This window comes from Oryx dammah, unplaced genomic scaffold (genome assembly GCF_014754425.2).
Source record: "Oryx dammah isolate SB20612 unplaced genomic scaffold, SCBI_Odam_1.1 HiC_scaffold_19, whole genome shotgun sequence".
Lineage (NCBI taxonomy): Eukaryota > Metazoa > Chordata > Mammalia > Artiodactyla > Bovidae > Oryx > Oryx dammah.
In genome coordinates, this window is record NW_024070203.1 from 82,949,115 (window position 1) to 82,969,684 (window position 20,570).

The 20,570-nt window shown below is 38.1% G+C and overlaps 1 protein-coding gene across 3 annotated transcripts in view; it reads left to right on the top strand.

The window, feature by feature from the left end:
• The window catches only part of TRIQK (triple QxxK/R motif containing), a 108,068-nt gene that overhangs the window by 19,448 nt on the left and 68,050 nt on the right, over positions 1-20,570 (top strand). For 2 of the 3 annotated variants that reach the window (XM_040261093.1, XM_040261094.1), the window contains exon 2: positions 2,154-2,308. The exons of the other annotated variant lie outside the window; for it this stretch is intronic. The gene's annotated coding sequence lies outside the window, so the exon portion shown is untranslated. The remainder of the gene's footprint in view (positions 1-2,153; positions 2,309-20,570) is intronic. 3 annotated transcript variants of the gene reach the window in all.

A 20,570-nucleotide genomic window follows, 5' to 3' on the forward strand; every position in this document is an offset into this window, starting at 1 on the left:
TTTAATTGCAGTTATTATAATTTTTGCTCCATTTGGGTCTTCTTTATATTTTCTAGTACTTTGTTGAAATTCACACTGTGTTCATCCATTCTCCTGAATTTGGTGAGCGTCTTTATGATTGTTACCTTGAACTCTTTATTGGATAGATTGCTTATCTCACCTTTGTTTGGGTCTTTTTCTGAGATATGTTCCTTCATTTAAGACATATTTCTCTGTCACCTCATTTTGCCCAGTTCTCTGTGTTTGTCTTTGTTAGATCGATCCATTACATTTCTTATTCTTGAAGTGGCCTTATGTAATAGACATCCTGGGTGGCCCAATGGCATCCTTTGCTCTAGTCACCAGAACTATATGTTCTGAGAGTGTTTCCTATGTGGACTGCATGTGCTGTCTGTTGTGGCGGGGCCAACTACCATGTTTCTGATGGTAGGTGAGGCTGGCCCCAGCCTGGTTGACTGTGAAATCACGTGTTGTATGGTAGCTGTAGGCCTGCTAGGGGTAGAATGAGCTTCCCATGCAGTTGGTTGTACAGCTTAGGGGAAACAGGACTTGCTTCTCACCTGTTGTTGGGTGGGGCTGGGTCCTAACATGACTATTTGCATGGTCCAGGGGGATACTGGGCTGGTACTTATTGCTAGAGAGAGGAGCCAAGTCTGAGTGGCTGTCTACACATTCCAGGGAGATATGAGCCTTTTGCTGTCCCACTAATGGCTTGAGGCAGGATTCCAAAATGAGAGTTGACAATGCTGATTTTACTGCCATAGAATGAGCTCCCAGAAATGGTTGTTGCCAGATTCTCTATCCCCATGGGGAGCCCCAGTTGCTTCCTGCCTCTCTGGGAGGCTCTCTGAGTCAGCAAGTGGATCTGACCAGGCTCCTCTCAAGACTGTTGCCTCTGTGCTGGGAGGCAAAGCTTGTGAGGTTTGGGGCATGCCCTTTGAGAGAAGAGAGTCTATTCCTGTAGCTTTCTGGTTTTCCCAAACACAAGACTTTCTGGTTTTCAAAGCCAAGTGTTCTGAGGGTTTGTCTTCCTGGTGCAGGACCCCCAGGCTAGGGAGCTTAGTGTGGGGCTCAGACCCCTTAGTCCTTGGGGAGGAACTCTAAGGTTTTGATATTACTTTCATTTGTGGTTGGACAACTTGAGGAAATGGGTTCTGACTATATAGCATCTCTCCCTCTCGTATTCATCTCTGTGTTTTCCCTTCTTTATGTGTTTAGTTGTAGAAGATTCTTTATGCTAGTCTTAATGTTGTTTTCATGGAGAATTGCTCTGTAAGTAGGTGTAATTTTAGTGTATCTGTTTGGGATAAGGTGTGCTCATGGTCTTCCTACTCCATCATCTTGGCCACTTCTGCAAGATGTTTTTAATGATGTGATTATAATTAGTAAAAATTGTATTCTCAAATACCTAGAGTTACATTTTGAGTTGCTTATTATTATCAGATAGCAGTTTGGAACCACTTAAATTTGATATTCCTATTTATGTGAGAACAATTGGAACATAAAGCTAGAGATAAGTTCAGTTCCTGGATAATAAATATTTAATAAATATTTTTTTAAACAAAATGAATAAACTGTACATTATTTTATTTTCTTATTGCTTTTTAATGAAAATTTGGCTTAGAAAGTAACATGTACTTAACAAATTATGGTTGAATAAATATAATTATGTTTATAAATCAACTCTACAAATTGCACTAATGGAAAATAAATTCAAATCAGTCTCTATATTAATATTTAAGTCTAAAATGTAGAAGAAACATCTCTTACTGCTTTACAGATAATCACTATACAATGAATCATTCTTAAAATGTGATCTGCAGAAATAATGTTGCTGTTAATTATAGTGAAAGAAGGTCTTTACTTAAATAAGTTTGGGACACCTCGGTTCAAACAAATTTCAGTAGGCTTTTCTATTACAGGACATCTCAGAACCTTTTAATGAAATTGTATCTTGTGTAAAGGGGGAATAGTATGCAATGTTTTTTCAAGTATATGTTGGCATAGAAACTTAATTTGAATGAGCATATAATAGAGTTAGCAAACCATAAACCACAACTTGGAAAATGCTACTACAGTGATTTTATTTTGCATACACTGAGGAACTGGAGATCATCCATTTAATATTTCCATATACTCTATTTGAATTCCAGTAAGAAAAAGCAATCAGAGTATTATTATTGGTGGAATTGAATTTGCCAGGAATGCGAGCACAGCTTCCTCAGTAAAGATCTTGCCTTTGGAAACATCTTACCTCTTGGCAGCTCTCCAGAGTTCAGACTTGGCAGCCTCAAGGACAAAGCACAAGGTGTGTTTATTTGATTTAACATTTGGCAAAAGGTGTTTTGACTTGTGGTTTGTTTTCTTTCACTTTGTTTTTCTTGTTTTTGTTTGTTTTTGGCAATGAACTTGAGTTTGGAATTTGTTCTTTCTTATGGGAGGCAGAATTACGATGGGGAAATGTTTTTACTTGAATTTATTTTGTGATTTTGGACAAATCCAAGAAAACAGAGTGAGATCTATATAACCGTAAACTTTTATCTGATTAATTTGTTAAAGCATTTAGTATTATTGTCTATGAGAATTTGTTGCCAAAGTAAAATATTTGATCTCTCTTGATATTTGGTACACTATGATATTTTGGTACATTACTGTATTTTGATAATTATACATTGGTTAAAATCAATGTACCTGCATATAAGCAATTAAGGTCATAGAACAAATTAAGATCATAAAATATTGATTATTCAATATTATTTTAAATCTTTCTTGATTAATTATACATTGATGTCTCATAAGTTTCATGGAGAGAAGAAATTTGTCATAAAATGGAAGAAAATGGGCCCCTATTATATATGTGACCTTATCCTCTATTCTCTTCTTCCACCCCTCATTCTAATCAGAACTCTTTAGTGGTTCCCCATATATTTATGGTTTAGACTCCAGGGCACAAAGGAAGTAGGACACTTTTAATACTTGAAGGAGACGGGACACTTCTTACACTGAGATCAAAGTACTGACATGATCAATGTTTGTGTCTGAGCACTCGTATGTGGATTTTTGTCTGTTTGGTGTATGTGTAAATGTGTGTTTTGGTGTATGTGAGAGAGTGAGAGTGAACTTGCATAGTCAGTTGACCTTACCTAAAGATCTATATTTTTGTGATTTGGGAAACAAACTCATGTGCCCAGACTGAGATGAAGATGTGTTTCAGGAGAAACACAACCTGGAGCTGCTACTGAATCAAACAGGAGATGAGGTCAACTTGGGACTGAGAGGTTGCTGGGCAGAGTTCTGTACTTGTACAAAATCAGGTTAAACATTTTACTGCAAAAATTGCTTTGGGAAGTTCAATTGTTTTTTTTTCTTTAAATTGTTCAGAGTTCAGTAATAATTTGAAAATAAACATTTTAAGTGAATTTTGTGTATGCCATTTTCATTAAAAGGGCCCATGATATGTAATCTATTCCCTACTCCCAAATTTTGGTTAAAATAATAAAGACCCAATAGTAGGGGAAATATTTCTAAAATTAGTGAGGTAGCTATCAAGTGCTTTTATAAAGTCATTTTTATGATGGACCTTGAAATAAATAGTATGTTATAGTGAAGTTAATTTTCAAAAATAAAATAGAGAAGTGATTTGAATATTATATTTTTCTTAAGGGTTTTTTTCTGGGAAACATTGGAATGGACTGTAATATAAAGGATATCCTAAAATTATATTTCTTACTCAGCATTATATTTTAGAGTTAGGGTCATTTTTAACATTTGGAATGCTAAATTTGGTACTGCAAATTCAAGTTTTGATCATTAATGGAACCAGTTTTATCTAATGTCTGATTACCACTGCTCTAGTAAAAAGAACCATACTGACCTACCTAATGCAAGTGTGAATATATAAGAGAAATTGTGACATATAGACTTAGAAATAACATCAAGGATTTACAACTCCTGAACTCCTGAGGAAGGAATAACAGAGAAGTAGTGCAAGTGTTGAACAGAGAAGATTCTTTTCTTAGACTGGAGAATAATTTGAGATTTCTGACAAAGATTAAATTGTTATTAAAAAAAAAATGGGGCCAGTGTTCAAGATTTTTGTTGTTGTTCAGAAGCCTTCCATTTTAGAAAGTATTTTAGAATGCTCCTTATGTACATAAACTGTAAGCATATAAGCGATAATCTATTCATCCAAAGTTTTCGACACATTAAGAAGACTGTATATGTAATTTGCTGTTTTAAGTTATCCAAAGATACTTTTGCTGAAGCCACTTAGCTGATGATAGAAGATGGTTAGGAGACCAAATGATAGCAGAAAGGGTACTATTTATATGTAATTAAGTTACACATAGATATGAGACCATCCTTTTCTTTTTTTCTTTATATATCTCAGTGACTTTTTATGTGAATATAAGGTCTTCAAGTTCAGATTAGTTTTTTTCTCTTAAAAAGCTTATTTGGACTGTATGGTGACTCCACAGTGAGTAAGTGATTAAGTCAGTATGAGGTAATGATGCTAACAACATTTATCCAGCACTTACTATGTGAGGAGCACCATGTTAAGTACTTTAAATGAGCTAGCAATTTAATTTAACACTTACAGCAGCCACATGAGATAGGAATTCTTACTGTACTGATTTGAAAAATGGTAAATGAGCTTAGCTTAGTAAACAACTAAAAAGGGACAGAACCAGAAAGGAAATAAGTTAAAGCAAGGAAGAGTTAACTCATAGTTTATCAGACTCATCTCCTTATAAAAGAGAACTTATAGTAATATTTTAAAATTCAAAGCTTTAAAAATCAAATTTATAATAAGTAAGCATAAAATGTGGATGTTTTAAGTTAACATAATAGTTCTGGAAAATATCTGTTCAGAAAAGTACTGAGTATCCAGTGTTCTAATTTGTTTGAGATTTTTTAGTAACAAACAATTGTACAAACCTTCTACTGAAGGGAAGCCAGAAAATAAAAAATAGACTAAATTTAATATGAAAAGAGCTTTTTAACCTTTTAAAAGTAACAATTGATAGGTCTAAGGTAAAATAACTTTCCTGTTGCAACACTTATCATCTAATTGTTCATATTTTGTCATGCTTGTATCAAATCATGAAGAAATGAAATATTGATTGCTATAATATGGTTATTTTTTTAAAATATTATTGACCATGACTTTGAAGAAATCACTTCTCCCCTCCCTTCTTATACACTGAAGATGCAGCATTCCAAGAAAGCAATTAAATGTCATTTATAAAGGAACTTTTATTTTCTATAATTACAGACCTAGGTGGTCTGTGGCTTAAATGGATTGACAGTGAGAAGTCTTAGGACATATTTTTCCTATGAAGGACACATTTAAGTGCATTTTAGCATCAAAATAGCTATAAATGCTCATTATTAAAGATTCAATCTTCTTTTTGTTTGCAGTGTATAGGGGTGTGCTTATGTGTGTATAGAAAAAAAGAGGAAGGGAAAGAATAAACATGAAAATGAGAATGAATTATGCCAAGGCTCCCTAGGTGTTTTGTTTTAGTAGCTTTTCAGAATCCTACCACTGTAATTCAGGGAATTGACTAAACATTTACATTTATCATTAAAATACAAGATACCATTTTTTTCTGTTCTCTGTTTCCTCTATTTTTTCTCAGGTGGTCTCATATTACTGTAGTGGATATTCTTTTATGTAGATATCTTTACTATACCACTCTGAATGTCTCTGCTTGGTAGATCATCTTACATCTATTCTTTCTTGTAAATGCTTTAAGGAGTTAAAAAACGGATATGGTTTATGAACTTCGTTATTGAAGATGTAATAATGTGGCACAGTGAAAAATTGAAGTGTTCAATCACAAGGTCATTAACAAAGAATGAAAAATAATTAAGGGCAAAAGATGAAAGGAGGTTTTAAGGTAAATTTGAAATTCAAGCATGAAAACACCACTGTGTTGAGAGAGGCATAGGAGAGATTTTTGCAGAGGATAGAACCTGTATTGAAAGTCAGGTTCTGTAGTAACTAGACTTTTGTACTGAAAGAGATAACATGTAAGTCTTAGGAATAGGCTGTAAAAAATTTTTGGGAAAAGGTAGCAAAAGTGACAAATGTATTATAGTTAAAATTAAACAGTAAGGGAATATGATTCATCAAGGAGAAATTTGGACCAGAGATTGTGATTATGGTCAATAATGTAAAAAAGTTGAACAATTATATTTTAATTTGGGCTTCCCTGGTAAAGAATCTGCCTGCAATACAGGAGACCCTGGTCAATTCCTGGGTTGAACAGTTGAAAAATTATACTTTTTTCTTCATTAGTTGCTTCATACAGTTTATGAGTGCACTCAATTGTTTACTTTCATAAAATCCCATTTTCTAAAATGAACCGAAAAGGGCAAATTTAAAGACAGGGGCCCAGAAGAGTTCACAGCCTTTTTATGACATTCATTTCTAAATGCCTTGTTTGAAAGAGAATGTCCTGGTTTATGATTTTCATTTTTTTTTTTTTTACTTTTAGAAAGAGGCAGATGGTATGAAAACTGGACTCCCTTATTTAAAGGGAATGTTGATATTTATAACCAAGCTTATCTCCAGCAAGATTTGTTTTTTGCAGCTGTTCCAGGTTGGAAAAAAATATCTTAAAGTCCTGGCTTGTTTTTCTTTCCACATTTGGGGTTGGCGGGGGGGGAGAATCTTCAGAATGTGAAAAAGTGATGTTTGATTTTAAACATGAATGCAATGTAAACTGTGATTTTTTTGCTTCTATATGTGAATTTTCTGTTTGTATGCTGTGATGATATTACTCTTTTTTGTTTCGCTGATCTATTTCCTAGATGCATCACACTTGGGAAATAATTTACTCATCATTTTCCTATCATCAAAGTATTCTAGGAAGTGTAGTAGATTTTCACTGAGTTAGCCTTTATTATTAAACTATTTTCTGACTTTTCATTTTGATATATTAGTCATTTTCTTTCTTCCCAGAGTGAGTATAATTTTCTCTGGGAAATAAACGTTTTCTGTCCTTTTTTATAGTTATATTATTTTTTATAAGGTGTGATAGTCTTTCTTATTCTATTCTTTGCTTCTATTTTCAGTTGTAAAAGCTGCTATTTCTCTGAACATATATATCTTAGCAACTTCCTTTTATAATTTCATTGAACATTAATTGTATTTTATACTCTAAACTTAATACATGGAACTGTCTCTTTGGGAACACGACAACACTGGAATGAATATCTAAGTTCAGTTCAGTTCAGTCACTCAGTCGTGTCTGACTCTTTGCGACCCCATGGACTGCAGCACGCCAGGCCTCCCTGTCCATCACCAATCCCCAGAGCTTACACAAACTCATGTCCATCGAGTCGGTGACGCCATGCAACCATCTCTTCCTCTGTCATCCCCTTCTCCTCCTGCCTTCAATCTTTCCCAGCATCAGGGTCTTTTCACGTGAGTCAGCTCTTTGCATCAGGTGGCCAAAGTATTGGGAGTTTCAGCTTCAGCATCAGTCCTTCCAATGAATATTCAGGACTGATTTCCTTTAGGATGGACTGGTTGGATCTCCTTGCAGTCCAAGGGACTCTCAGGAGTCTTCTCCAACACCACAGTTCAAAAGCATCAATTCTTTGGTGCTCAGCTTTCTTTATAGTCCATCTCTCACATCCATACGTGACTGCTGAAAAACCATAGGTTTGACTAGATGGACCTTTGTTGGCAAAGTAATGTCTCTGCTTTTTAATATGCTGTCTAGGTGAATATCTAAGCTATACACAAACATAATCTTTGTTCATATGTGTTATGATTATGTACCTACATATACAGTTTTCCATAATGAAGGATATTTTATCATTAGATATATTAATTTATTGTGAATAAATGTGATTATTGATATAAGTGGAGATCAATTACATAGTTTGCTTGTCAAATTGGAGCAAGCCCTACTGTTTACATACAGATAACTTCCTGAGTATAAAATATTATGTAAATTATGATTATGTCAGGTATATATTTTTCCTTTTCAATAATTAAAACTAAAATATTCATTTAAAAGTTTTCATCTGTCAACACTTACAGTTAATCTATTTGATTTAGTATTATGAAGACCAGCATATTGCTTAAATTTATAAAAGCCCAACCATTACTAGTGGGCTTCTCTGAAAGCTTAGTTGGTAAAGAATCCGCCTGTAATGTAGGAGACTCCGGTTTGGTTCTCGAGTCAGGATGATCCTTTGCAGGAGGAATAGGCCACCCATTCCAGTATTCTTGGGCTTCTCTTGTGGCTCAGCTGGTAAGGAATCCGTCTGCAATGCGGGAGACCTGGGTTCAATCCCTGGGTTGGGAAGATCCCCTGGAGAAGGGAAAGGCCACCCACTCCATATTCTGGCCTAGAGAATTCCATGGACTGTTTCGTCCATGGGGTCACAAAGATTTGGACACAACTGAGTGACTTTCACTTTCAACCATTACTACTGCTGCTGCTGCTGCTGCTAAGTTGCTTCAGTTGTGTCCAACTCTGTGCGACCCCATAGATGAGAGACCACCAGGCTCCACTGTCCCTGGGATTCCCCAGGCAAGAACACTGGAGTGGGTTGCCATTTCCTTCTCCAATGCATGAAAGTGAAAAGTGAAAGTGAAGTCGCTCAGTCGAGTCCAACTCTTTGCAACCCCTTGGACTGCAGCCTACCAGGCTTCTCCATCCATGGGATTTTCCAGGCAAGAGTGATGGAGTGGGTTGCCACTGCCTTCTCCATCAACCATTACTAGTACCAAACTATTTATTTCCAGAGAGTCTCTGGCTGTTTTCTGAATAAACCCTTTAAATATCAATCTTTGATTCATAAAGTAATCACTCTCTGTCTTTAATCACGTAGAACCTTTATCAGTTTAGGTTATTCCACACCTCCTTTTATTCTTTCTTTTTTACTTTGGGTTGATTTTCTTTTCTTTTCTTTTATTGGAGTATAGTTGCTTTATAATGTCTTAGTTTCTGCTGTACAAGGAAGTGAATCAGCTGTAGTGTACATATATCCCCTCCCATGTAGACCTCCCTTCCCACCCCAGCCCGCATTTCACCCATCTAGGTTGTCATAGTCACTCAGCTGAGATTCTTGTGCTATGATAACCATAGTTAAATGTGCTAAGTGAAGAAATATGAACTATTTGTGTATCATCTCTACCTATCTTTTTGTAAGGATTCACTCTAGTTGTTCAGCCACTCAGTCGTGTCCGGCTCTTTGTGACCCTGATGGGTTGCAGCATGCCAGGCTTCCCTGTCCTTTACTATTTCCCTGTGTGTGCTCAGACTCATGTCCATTGAGTCAGTGATGCCATCCAACCATGTCAGCTTCTGTTGCCCCCATCTCATTCTTCCCTTCGTCTTTCCCAGCATCAAGGTCTTTTCCAGTGAGTTGGCTCTTTGCATCAGGTGGCCAAAGTATTAGAGCTTCAGCATCAGTCCTTCCAATGAATATTCAAGTGTTGATTTCCTTTAGAATTGACTAGTTTGATCTCCTTGCTGTCCAAGGGACTCTCAAGAGTCTTCTCTAGCACCACAGTTCAAAAGCATCAATTTTTTGGTGCTCAACCTTCTTTATGGTCCAACTCTCATATCCATACATGACTACTGGAAAAACTATAGCTTTGACTACATGGACCTTTGTCTTGGAAAGTGATGTCTCTGCTTTTTTTTTTTTTTCCTCCCTTTTTTTGCCACTTTATTTTTTAATTCAAGGATAATTGCTTTACAGAATTTTATGGTTTTCTGTCGAACATCAACAAGAATTAGCCATAGGTACACACCCATGTTTGCTCCCTCTTGAACCTCCCTTCCATCTCCCTCCCCATCCCACCCTTCTAGATTGTCACAGAGCCCCTGTTTGAGTTCCCTGAGTCATACAGAGAATTCCATTGGCTATCTATTTTACATATGGTATTGTAAGTTTAATATGCTGCCCAGGTTTGTCATAGCTTTTCTTCCTCATAGTGAGTGTCTTTCAATTCCATGGATGCAGTCATCATCCACAGTGATTTTAGAGCCCATAAAAATAAAAGTCTGTCACTATTTCCACCTTTTTCCATCTGTTTGCCATGAAGTGATGGGACTGGATGGCAGGATCTTAGTTTTTTGAGTGTTGAGTTTTAAGCAAGGTTTTTCACTCTCCTTTTTCACATTCATCAAGGGGCTTTGGTTCCTCTTTGCTTTCTGCCATTAAAATTGTATCATCCGCCTATCTGAGGTTGTTGATATTTCTCCTGGCAATCTTGATTCCAACTTGTGATTCATCCAGCCTAGCTTTTTATATGATGTACTCTGCATAGAAGTTAAATAAGCAGAATGACAATATACAGATTTGATGTGTTCCTTTTCCAATTTTGAATCCATCCATCGTTCCATTCACTCTAGTATGTTAGTTCACTTTACAAATGCCATTTTTCCTTGCATGAGTGTTTGCCTAATGTGAGTTTAGTAAAAATTTAAATGGAATTCTCACAATAAACAAATTGACTTGACACATTCAGTAAAACTTGCTAGTATTCTATTACTCTGTACTCTCACCATGTAATAAAGCAAGTGATTCTATAAGAGATGTGAAATTGTACAAACAAAAGTCTTGCACCTCACTACTCCTGATTTTGTTGTTATTGCTCATGTTCCCAATGGATACCATGTGAGTGAGCACTTAAAGATCATTGACCAAAGTTGTCTATATTCATCTCTACTTCTTTAACCAGAAGATCCAAAGTGTATGTTTCTCAAATTCTTTGAAAATAATAAAAATAAGAAAGATGAAAGGATGTTTTTTCAATTAGTACTGTATATATCTGAATAACATTTAGTTCAAATATCAATGGCTAAGGCAGAAATAAAATACATTATTTTATTATATGTTATGGCTGAAGGAGATTTGTGCTTAGTCATATTAGAAGTAACAATGCATAAAGGAAAGTGATATAAATATATATTTATAAACTATATTGAAATAATTGAATTTGTAATTCAGAAGCATTTATGTATTTCCCAGGCTTGCAGCATTTCATTTTGAACATCAGCAATCATTATTCTATTAGTTCATGGGAAAAGTAGCACACTGCTCACAATAATTACCCTCTTTTTTTTTTTGAAATATTCTTCTAGAGGACCTGATTCTGAGATAAAATGTTAGCTTATATAAAGGAGAATTTAATTAACACTGTTGAAAATTGACCAGTGGGAAAGAGAGAAAACTTGCAAAGTAGTAATGCCAATTTATAAAGAATAAAAATTGATTGTAAAATAGAAACCTTTAAAGGATATGTTAGTAGAGTATAATGGCAATTTAATTTCCTAATAAGAATGACCCACAGTTGTGTGGGTCAGGAGTCCAACATGGTCTGAATAGGTTTTCTGCTTGGGATCTTGCAAACCTGAAATCAAACGCCAGCCAGACTGTTCAAAGCTTTGTGAGAAAATCTACTTCTAAGTTCTTATAGGTTGTGGGCATAATTTAATTTCCTGTGGTTGTAGGACTAAAGACCTCCTTTCCTTCTTGGTTGACTGATCTTCTCCATGTCAACCTTATTTCTTGCTACATGGACCCTTCCATCAATGGGGAATTTCTCATTCATAAAATTCCTTTGAATTTCTCTGACTTGTCTTACTTTGACCTCTAGACTGTGATTTAAAATGCTTATATGATTAGATCAGTACCACTTGGATGATGTCCTTATTTTAAAGTCAGCTGATGTAGAAGTAACTAAATGTTTGAAACTCTTTTGCTGTTAATGTAATATAATCTTAGGAGTTATATTTTGTCATATTTACAGATTCTACCCACACTCTAGATGAGGAAGAGATTTGCAAAGAAAAGCATATTGGAGGCAATCTTAGAATTCTACCAATCATATTTGATATAGTCATTGCTTATCAGTATAATGTATGGGTAATTTTTAATTTACTGGGTGCTCCAGGGTTGCCTCCGGAGAAGGCAGTGGCACCCCACTCCAGTACTCTTGCCTGGCAAATCCCATGGATGGAGGAGCCTGGAAGGCTGCAGTCCATGGGGTCGCTGAGGGTCAGACACAACTGAGCGACTTCACTTTCACTTTTCACTTGCATGCATTGGAGAAGGGAATGGCAACCCACTCCAGTGTTCTTGCCTGGAGAATCCCAGGGATGGTGGAGCCTGGTGGGCTGCCGTCTATGGGGTCACACAGAGTCGGACACGACTGAAGCGACTTAGCAGCAGCAGCAGCATCCAGGATTGCCTCATTGTTTTTGTTGTTAATACCAGCTCTTTCTTTCTCTACTTACTTACCATTTTTGTGTTTATATCTAACATCCTACTTTCTACAAGTCTGTTGCTATTATTATAACTTTCTTCTTATCTGTGTTTAGAACAGATGAGACTTAGGAACCAACACACTGAGATTCCTACTTTTAGAAAGCAGCTAATGAATTCCTATGGAGGGTTATTCTTGGCCTCTCTTGGTCATTCAAAACTGTTTTGAGAAAACACAGTTAATTGTAAAAAGCTGTATTGTATTTAGGAATTGATAGGGCAGAAATCAAGTAATGAATTATATATTTTACCACAGGCTCCCCAACAACAGATTCTGAGGCACAGCTTAAACTTGGATGCAATACAAGGGAGACAAGAGTGAGTGAAAAATAGAAGAAAAAAAACTAGATAAGGAGGAAAAACAAATATAAGGTGGTTACTGAACTGGCCACAGTGTAAGAGAAAATATAGACTTTTATTTAGTCATGTGGGATATCTCCAGGCTGGCTGTATAGAGCCAATTAGTTGGATTGAAGAAGAGAAAGAAATTTATCTGCTAACATCTTCCTGTCACTTATTTTTTATTAGTCAAAGCTCCATCCTTGTACTTTTCAGATTGTTTTGGGGCTATGGGGCTTGGGATTTGGAAGTGGTAGGGGAAGCCAAGCTTCGTATCGATCTAGGTGTAGGTATTGCTGTAGCAGTGGAGGTGGTGTTGGAAGTTGTAACTTCACCCACCCGCCAGAGGAAGCCATGTCAGCTAGCACTAGTAGATTAGTTGTGGGTAATTGCTGGTGCTATTCATTGGGCAAGTGGATGAGCATCCAGGAGACAGTGACTATGGGAAAATACATCAGTTTAGTTCAGTTCAGTCACTCAATCGTGTCCGACTCTTTGCGACCCCATGAATCGCAGCACGCCAGGCCTCCCTGTCCATCAGCAACTCCGGGAGTTCACTTAGACTCATGTCCATCAAGTCAGTGATGCCATCCAGCCATCTCATCCTTTGTCGTCCCCTTCTCCTGCCCCCAATCCCTCCCAGCATCAGAGTCTTTTCCAATGAGTCAACTCTTTGCATGAAGTGGCCAAAGTACTGGAGCTTCAGCTTTAGCATCATTCCTTCCAAAGAAATCCCAGGGCTGATCTTCAGAATGGACTGCTTGGATCTCCTTGCAGTCCAAGGAACTCTCAAGAGTCTTCTCCAACACCACAGTTCAAAAGCATCAATTCTTCGACACTCAGCCTTCTTCACAGTCCAACTCTCACATCCATACATGACCACAGGAAAAACCATAGCCTTGACTAGATGGACCTTTGTTGGCAAAGTAATGTCTCTGCTTTTGAATATGCTATCTAGGTTGGTCATAACTTTTCTTCCAAAGAGTAAGCGTCTTTTAATTTCATGGCTGCAGTCACCATCTGCAGTGATTTTGGAGCCCCAAAAATAAAGTCTGACACTGTTTCCACTGTTTCCCCATCTATTTCCCATGAAGTGATGGGACCAGATGCCATGATCTTACTTTTCTGAATGTTAAGCTTTAAGCCAACTTTTTCACTCTCCACTTTTACTTTCATCAAGAGGCTTTTTAGTTCCTCTTCACTTTCTGCCATAAGGGTGGTGTCATCTGCATATCTGAGGTTATTGATATTTCTCCCAGCAATCTTGATTCCAGCTTGTTTCTTCCAGTCCAGTGTTTCTCATGATGTACTCTGCATAGAAGTTAAATAAGCAGGGTGACAATATACAGCCTTGACGCACTCCTTTTCCTATTTGGAGCCAGTCTGTTGTTCCATGTCCAGTTCTAACTGTTGCTTCCTGACCTGCATACAGATTTCTCAAGAGGCAGGTCAGGTGGTCTGGTATTCCCATCTCTCAGAATTTTCCACAGTTTATTGTGATCCATATAGTCAAAGGCTTTGGCATAGTCAATAAAGCAGAAATAGATGTTTTTCTGGAACTCTTTTGCTTTTTCCACGATCCAGCAGATGTTGGCAATTTGATCTCTGGTTCCTCTGCCTTTTCTAAAACCAGCTTGAACATCAGGAATTTCATGATTCACGTATTGCTGAAGCCTGGCTTGGAGAATTTTGAGCATTACTTTACTAGCATGTGAGATGAGTGCAATTGTGCGATAGTTTGAGCATTCTTTGGCATTGCCTTTCTTTGGAACTGGAATGAAAACTGACCTTTTCTAGTCCTGTGGCCACTGCTGAGTTTTCCAAATTTGCTGGCATATTGAGTGCAGCTCTTTCACAGTGTCATCTTTCAGGATTTGAAATAGCTCAGCTGGAATTCCATCACCTCCACTAGCTTTGTTCATAGTGATGCTTTCTAAGGTCCACTTGACTTCACATTCCAGGATGTCTGGCTCTAAATGAGTGATCACACCATCATGATTATCTGGGTCATGAAGATCAGGACTTCCCTGGTGGCTCAGACGGTTAAGCGTTTGTCTACAATGTGGGAGACCAGGGTTCAATCCCTGGATTGGGAAGGTCCCTGGAGAAGGAAATGGCAATCCATTCCAGTACTATTGCCTGGAAAATCCCATGGACAGAGGAGCCTGGTAGGCTACAGTCCATGGGGTCGCAAAGAGTCATACACGACTGAGTGATCTTCTTCAATGGCACCCTCCAAGAGGACTTATGCCAAGATGCATCTTTAAATATTTAAGAGTCTTTAAATAATCTTTCAGGATTATTTGTAATATGTAAGTATGCCTTTGATAGGACGCAGGTCACAGTTAGAACTCCTGAAATGTTTATGAAGTTTAATTTTTATATAGAATATCCTCCTTTGTTCTCAGATGTGAAGTGAAGTGCAGTGAAAGTCTTCAGTCATGTCCAACTCTTTGCGACCCATGAACTATACAGTCCACAGAATTTTCCAGGTCAGAATACTGGAGTAGGTAGCAGTTCCCTTCTCCAGGGGAATCTTCCCAACCCAGGGATCGAACCCAGGTCTCCTGCATTGCAGGTGGATTCTTTACCAGCTGAGGTTCTCAGATAGTCCTTTCAAAATTTAGATAGCTTTTTTTTTTTTTAAGATGGGGAAATTAACCAAGCATAATTAATGTGATATATCATTCCTTTGGACATCCTTTGTTAGCTGAGTCCTAGAGTTTTACTGAAAGGCATCAGTCTTGTGGATGTGTTGCTTTTCAAATATGAGCATTCCTAGGTCAATATTCTTTACCGTGGAGACAAAAGCCAGTTGTCTATTTTCACATGATTACTGTAATAGCAGAATCTGAGATTAGTATTTACATAATCCTTCTTAGACAAAGATTTTGTTATTATTTTTTTTGCTATTGTTAGTAGGATCAGTGTAGGGTTGAACTCAGGTTCTCCAATAAGGCTTGTTGGACTTTCTAAGCTAAAAGGGTTAAGAACAAACAGATGTATTTAATCTCTGATGTTTCTTCTGATTCTGTGATTCTGTTGTACTAAATCAACTGATATGCTGGCTAGTTATTCTCAGCTCCTGCCTTTAAAATATTTAAGGTAGGTTCCATGACTTCAACACTGACATTCTTATTCGCAAGTTTAGATATATTCATATGTCTTCAATGGCGAGGCTGGGGATCCCTGAGCCTTTGGAGGTTCCTGGGCGGTGGATCAGCCCCAGGGCAGCCAGCGGCAGCAGAGAGGCCGGGAGCCCTCCACTCCTGAGCATCCTCAACATTCGTCAGCTCCAGTCAAAAAATCCAGCAGCTCCTTTGCTCAGGCCCTGGGGCGGCACATTGACCAATACCCAGTAGCCAGTAAAGGTTTGGTGGTTGTTGTTCAGTTGCTCATTCATGTCTGATGTTCTGCAACCCTATAGACTGCAGCGTGCCAGGCTTCCCCAGTCTTTCACCAGCTCCCTGACTCTGCTCAAAGTCATGTCCTTTGAGTCAGTGATGCCATCCAACCATCTCATCCTCTGTCGACCCCTTCTTCTCCTGCCTTCGATCTTTCCAAGCATCACGGTCTTTTCAAATGAGTCAGCTCTTCACATCAGGTGGCCAAAGTGTTGGAGCTTCAGCTTCAGCATCAGTCCTTCCAATGAATATTCAGGGTTGATTTCCTTTAGATTGACTGGTTTGATATCCTTGCAATGCAAGGGACTCTCAAGAGTCTTCTCCAACACCACAGTTCTAAAGCATCAATTCTTCGGCTCTCAGCCTTCTTTCTGGTCCAACTCTTACATCCATACATGACTACTGGAAAAACTGTAGCTTTGATTATATGGACTTTTGTTGGCAAAGGCCTCTGCTTTTTAATACACCACCTAGGTTTGTCATAGCTTTTCTTCCAAGTGGTAAGCATCTTTTAATTTCATGGCTGCAGGCACCACCCACATTTTAGAGCCCAAGAAAATAAGGTCTGTCACTGTTTCCGTTGTTTCCCCGTCTGTTTGTCATGAAATGATGGGACCGGATGCCGTGATCTTCGTTTTTGGCATGTTGCATTTTAAGTCAGCTTGTTCTCTTTCCTCATTCACCTTCATCAAGAGGCTCTTTAGTTCTTCTTTGCCTTCTGCCATAAGGATGGTGTCATCTGCATATCTGAGGTTATTGATATTTCTCCCAGCAATCTTGATTCCAGCTTGTGCTTCATCCAGCCTGCAATTTCTCATGATGCACTCTACATGCAAGTTAAATAAGCAGGTTGACAATATATAGACTTGACGTACTCCTTTCCCTATTTTGAACAAGTCCATTGTTCCATGTCCAATTCTGACTGTTCCTTCTTGACCTGCATACAGGTTTCTCAGGAGGCAGGTAAGATGGTCTGGTGTTACCGTCTCTTTGAGAATGTTCCATAGTTTGTTGTGATCCACACAGTCAAAGAATTTAGCATAGTCAATGAGGCAGAAGTAGATGTTTTTCTGGAATTTTCTTGCTTCTTCTATGATCCAACAGATGTTGGCAATTTAATCTCTGTTTCCTCTGCTGTTTCTAAATCTAGCTGGCACATCTGGAAGTTCTTGGTTCACATACTATTGAAGTCTAACTTGAAGGATTTTGAGTATTACCTTGTTAGCATGTGAAATACCTGCAATAGTCTGGTAGTTTGAACATTCTTTGGCATTGTCCTTCTCTTGGATTGGAATGAAAACACATATTTTCCAGTCCTGTATCCACTGATTTTTCCAAATTTGCTGTCATATTGAGTGTAGCACTTTAACAGTATCATCTTTTAGGATTTTGAATAGCTCAGCTTGAATTCCATCACCTCCACTGGCTTTGTTTGTAGTGATGATTCCTAAGACCCACTTAACTTCGTACTCCAGGATGTCTGGCTCTAGGTGACTGATCACATGATTGTGGTTAACTGAATCATTAAGATGTTTTCTGTATAGTTTGTTTGTGTATTCCTGCCACTTCTTCTTAATATCTTCTGCTTCTGTTAGGTCCATACCATTTCTGTCCTTTATCATGCCCATCTTTGCATGAAATGTTCCCTTGGTATCTGTAATTTCCTTGAAGAGATCTCTGGTCTTTCCCAGATTATTGTTTTCCTCTCTTTCTTTGCAGTGTTCACTTAGGAAGGCTTTCTTACCTCTCCTTGGTATTCTGCATTCAGATGGGTATATCTTTCCTTTCCTAGACCAGTGAAAGTTTAAACACTCAAGAGGATCAACAGTGGGGCTGCCAGTAGCTGGGCATATCCTACGGCTATGTGGAATAGCTGAAGGCCGTGTCCCTGCTTGTCTGGGCCTGAGAAAACATTGTCCACTGGAGAAGGGAATGGAAAATCACTGTCTTGCCTTTAGAACCCTATGAAAAGTATGAAATATGACACCAAAAGATGAGCGTTCCAGATTGGTAGGTTTCCAGTATGCTACTGGAGAAGAGCAGAGAAATAGCTCCAGAAAGAATGAGGAGGCTAAGCCAAAGAAGAAATGACACCCAGTTGTGCATGTCTGGTGATGAAAGTAAAGTCTGATGCTGTAAAGAACAATATTGCATAGGAACCTGGAATATTAGGTCCATGAATCAAGGTAAACTGGACGTGGTCAAACAAGAGATGGCAAGAGTGAGCATTGACATTTTAGGAAGCAGTGAACTAAAATGGAGGGGAATGGAGCAAATTTAATTCAGATGACCATTATATCTATTACTGTGGGCAAGAATTCCTTAGAAGAAATGGAGTAGCCCTCTCATGGTCAAAAAAAGAGTCCAAAATGCAGTTCTTGGGTGCAGTCTCAAAAATCAACATAATGATCTCGGTTCAGTACGAAGGAAAACCATTCAACATCACAGTAATACAAGTCTATGCCCCAACCACTAATACCAAAGAAGCTGAAGTTGAACAACTCTATGAAGTGTGAAGTGCTCTAGGTGAGTGACCACCATCATGGTTATCTGAGTCATTAAAACCATTTTTTTTATAGTTCTTCTGTGTATTCTTATCACCTGTTATTTTTTTCTGCTTCTGTTAGGTCCTTACTGTTTCTGTCCTTAATGTGCCCATTCTTGCATGAAATGTTCCCTTGATATCACGTTTTCTTGAGGAGATCTCTAGTCTTTCCCATTATACTGTTTTCCTCTATGTCTTTGCATTGATCCCTTAGGTCAGGGCCAGGGATATAGGTCCTTGGAATATATAAGTACATCTATGAAGGAGTGGGGCACCCAAGGAGAGCACCAAGGACTGGTCGTACTATGCTGTGCTTAGTCACTCAGTCATGTCCGATTCTGCAACCTCATGGACTGTAGCCCACCAGGCTCCTGTGTCCATGGGGATTCTCAAGGCAAGAATACTGGAGTGGGTTGCCATCTCCTCCTCCAGGGGATCTTCCCAGCCCAGGGATCAAACCTAGGTCTCCCGCATTACAGGCAGATTCTTTACCATCTGAACCACCAGTGAAGCCCAGTTGTACTGTGGGTGGCACCAAAATTTAATAAGCAGACTGAGGAAAAAATACTTATGATGGTTGTAAGCAAGAAATCAAGGTGATGGAGGTGGAAAATCAGGTGAGTACTTACTTGAAAACTAATGCCTAAGAGTTTCAATACTAAGTACAGTTGGCCTGCCATATCCCTGGGTTCTGCATACACTGATTCAACCAACAATGGATCAAAATGGTTCAAAACGAGAAAAAAATTCTAGAAATTTTCAAAAAGCAAAACTTGAACTTGCCACATACTGGCAACTAGTTTCATAGCACTTGCATTGTATTAAGTATTATAAATAGTCTAGCTGTGATTTAAAGTGTGTGGCTGGATGTATATAGGTTATATTGGAGAAGGAAATGGCAGTGCACTCCAGTATTCTTGCCTGGAGAATTCCATGGACAGAGGAGCCTGGTGGGCTGCAGTCCACGGGGTCACAAAGAGTCGGATACGACTGAGTGAGTAACACTACTGCTATATAGGTTATATGCAAATGTTGTATTATCTTATATAAGGGGCTTGAACGTGAGAGATCCTGGCATCCTTGGGGATTCTAGAATTAATCTCTTCATGGGTGCTGAGGGACAGCTGTACTCAGTACTGCCGTATATCGCCAAGAGAGAGGTTTCGTAAGTAAGAACTCTTGGTCCTGTGCCACAGCCTGATCTTGTGGTTTTCTCATATCTGCAGCATATGTTGTCTAAAATAGTCATCTGTTTCTTGAAATGTAAATACTCCAGAAGAAGATTTGCCATTCTAACCTTCACCCTCCAACACCTTGTAAAGGACAAACCAGTTGAGCTACAGTGTGTTGTGAATTGCCCTTGTGTGCTTCATAGGGTTAGAGTAATACCGATGGGCCCTGGTTTATAGTTGTTCACCTGGTGTCACAGGGCCTCATTGACATGAGACCTCAAAAGTGCCCTGATTTGGGATGGTAAATTGTATAGGCACCCTATTTTAGGTTCCTGTTGACAGAATATTTCTTTCACATCTGAAGCTGGGGAGCTGGTTGATAAGCATGTCTCTTAACCAGTTCTTGATAACTTTTATTCATTAACCAGATGCTTATTCCCTTCTGTTATAATCCTAAATCAGCTTTCTGATAATCCCTTTATTTCACCAAACTTTACATGAAACAGAAGTTTTATAGGGTGATAATGTGCAAAATTTGAAAAGTTGGACAAGTAACATTGGAAACGTGGCACTTTCAAATTTTCTCTTAGAGACTGACAAGGCACAAGTGGAGGCTTGGTAAAGCTTTTCTAAAGCCAAACTAATAATAGTATATTGTCCTAAAACATTTTGGGAACTTGATTCATGTTTACTTAAATGTAAAATAAGTATAAATTAAGAAAAAGATTTTTAACTTTGAAATAAGCCAAACTTGGTTATGAATAGTGATTTTGATAGATTTAGAGTGAATCAGAACATTTCATCTAT